We start from the raw sequence: 3,186 nt of genomic DNA on the forward strand, positions 1-3,186 counted from the left end.
CTTTTAATCTCACAGCGGTGAGTTAATGTGCAATTGACTGTTGGACTTTAAAATGGGAGCAAATAATGAAATTAATCAGAGCAAGAGCTCGGATGTACATATGTATAATATGTAAGTGCATATGCACATAAGAATGGCATGATTATGTTTTGAAGATTATTCCAGATGTTGACCGAGGCTACGTCTCAGATGGTACACATTTCAATGACTCGATCGAGCATTTTGACTGATAACTGGCGAATGACATGCATGATGTTTTGATCCAAGGCCCATAGACTTTAGACTTTACATATCACAACCGGAAAAAATCACACAGTGTGATATCACACGATCCAGGTAGCTGATCGTCCGGCGCAAAAAGTGAAATTATCTGCTCACCGCAGTGTTCTCTCAATAAATCCATTGATTGATTGATCACAAGCTTCAATTTCAGGCATCAAATATTCAGTTGTCAAGACGCGATAATGATCGCCATTGACGATTACGTTCTCACCGACATCATTTTTGAAGAAATATGGACCATGATTTCACCGGCCCATAAACTACACCAAATCAGTGATTTTTCTGGACTAAATTGCAGCTCTTGAATGTCTGCAGGTTTCTGTTCGTCTTAAATGTGGCAATTTTGCTTGTTTACATACCCGTTGAACCAGAAATGGGCCTCATCGCTGAACCTAAATTTGAAGCAAAGTTTACAAATTTCAAAATTTGCAGATGTTATGTTCATATCTTTTCGCTTTTATTACATGGCCGTGGCGAGTCATCTGGGATTGGTGTGGAATTTAATAAGCAGGACATGCGGCATACGTTTGCCTACTCGGCAGCCATCCGTGTTGAAGCTGGCGGCAGTCTCCACTATCAGTTGTTGGAAATGACTACACGTTTACACATCGGAGAACATACTAACATACGTATACATACTTATATATCAGTTCATATATATTTTTATTTACAAACAAAAGAAAATGCATTAGTATTGGGCCAACAAAAATGGAAACTGAGGATACAATTAACAGTGCAAAGAGATGGAGGAGGCTACGACACCCTGTGAGGGAGACGTAGGCAGAGAAAAATGCAGTGGACACTGCGAGATTGATGGAAAATGAAGGGGCGAATATTGAGAAAACTTTCTGCCATTGAGCATGAGAGAGGAATTATGTGGACTGCATGAAAAGTAAGCAAACATTTTGCGGAGAGTTTTGAGTGAGACACTTTATAATAGCCACTATGTATTTTGGTGGACTAGGAATGAAAATAAATATTATAAGAATTAATATATATAAAAAAAGATCAGCTGTCCAATTTGTTTTTTCTTTTTTTTTATTGAAACGTAACAATAAGGTTTTATATTTCATTCGAATTGCAACTAGTGACAAATGCACTAACAAGCAATATTTTCCATAATTTATAAGGTAGAACAATAAAATCTCTGTTAAGAAGCTTTTTTCAAAAACTAAACTTTGTGTAAAAAACTAAAGATTATAATATTTGTTATTTACGTAGAAGGTCATGAAACGTTGTTCTTTTCAATCTGCGCCTGCTATTTTTAGTTAGTCTCTCCTAGTTGTCGGTCTTTAGCGTTTACGTGGTTTTGCAACCTTGTGGCATGTTTCGATGCCGTTTCGCGAATGACTTCCCGAACCATTTTTATGTGAAGATCACGATGTAGATCTGAATTCCGTATGTACCAAGGGGCATTTACTATTTTTCGCCGAACTTTGTTTTGGAATCTTTGCACCGCTTCGATGTATAACGGGGCAGCGCAGCCCCATAGTTGAATTTCATATGTCCAAATAGGTTTCAAAGTTTGATTGTAGACTCAACTTAATTTTTGCCAGTCGTAATGATGCAGGTATCATCTACAAATGTGACGATTGCGCAGTTTGGCGGCGTAGGCATGTCGCTAGTAAACAAAATGTATAAGACTGGTCCCAGGAAACTTCCTTGGAGTACACCTATTTTTATCGGCTGTAGTATATGATTGTCCCTGCTTGATTCTGAAGTAGCGGTTGCTCAGTTAAGAGTCAACTAAATCGGTAAGATATTGTGGAAAGTGAAGTCTTAATTTTTGAAGTAAGCCATGGTGCCATACTCTATCCAACGCCTGGGATATGTCAAGAAAAACAGCTTTGCTATTGTACTTTTTTTCCATCGCATCTTGGATTATGCTCGTTATTCGATGAACTTGATGTTGTGGAATGTTGAGATCTAAATCCAAATTGATGAATGAAGTCTTCTTATGATTACAGCTTCAAGTAGTTTGGACGAAATAGGCAACAGTGAAATTGGACGATATGACGAGGCTTCATGTCCAGGTTTTTGTACCATAATGATTTCAGATACTTTCCATGACAGTGGGACGTATCTGAAATTTAAGCAAGCGTTTATTATCATCGTAAGCTTTGCTATTGCATTTCGCGTTAGATTTTTTAGTATATCAGCAGTCAGCAAGTCGAAGCCGTAAGCCTTTTTTGGTTTAAATCTACTTTTAATAATATTTTCCACTTCTTTATTTGTTGCTGGTTGGATTTCACCGACGTATTGCGATTCTTCCAGCTGTGGTAGTGTACCATTCAACACAAAAGGACTAAATGTTTTAGTTAGTTTCTCTGAGAAAACTTTCGCTTTTTCTTCATCGCTTCTGGCCCAGGATCGGTTTGGCCTTCTGAGGGGTGCATTCGACAGAAGTGGTTTCCTAGCATTTTTTACAGCTTTGCAAAGGGAATAATCCGTATGTTTGTTTGGCGTTAATTTCTCGATAAAATTAGAAATATTTTCATTTGTAAATAACTTTATTTTGGTGCTGAGAATCTTAGCTAAATGGTTCAGTTGTGTTTTATATTGGGGAATTCGCGTGATTTGCCATTTTTTACGTAATTTTCTCTTTTTCTTTATGACTTCTAAAATATCGGAAGGATATTTAGTATAAAAGTTTTTTTGTTTAGAAACAGGAGTACTTTTCCAAGCCAATTCTTAAATATTTTACGTAAATGTATGAACTTCATCTTCTAACATATCTTAAGTAGTTATATTTACTTTAGAATCAATATTTTTGTCGAGCATAACTTTGAAAGCTCCCAGTTCGTATGTCTATTAGATAGATAAGGTAGTATGTCGATTTCTTGTAGATGACCATTCAAGTTTCGTGGCGAGTGGTCCGAATTTAAGTCCAATCCATTTGTCATG

Source organism: Bactrocera neohumeralis, chromosome 3 (assembly GCF_024586455.1).
Source record: "Bactrocera neohumeralis isolate Rockhampton chromosome 3, APGP_CSIRO_Bneo_wtdbg2-racon-allhic-juicebox.fasta_v2, whole genome shotgun sequence".
In the NCBI taxonomy this organism is placed as follows: domain Eukaryota; kingdom Metazoa; phylum Arthropoda; class Insecta; order Diptera; family Tephritidae; genus Bactrocera; species Bactrocera neohumeralis.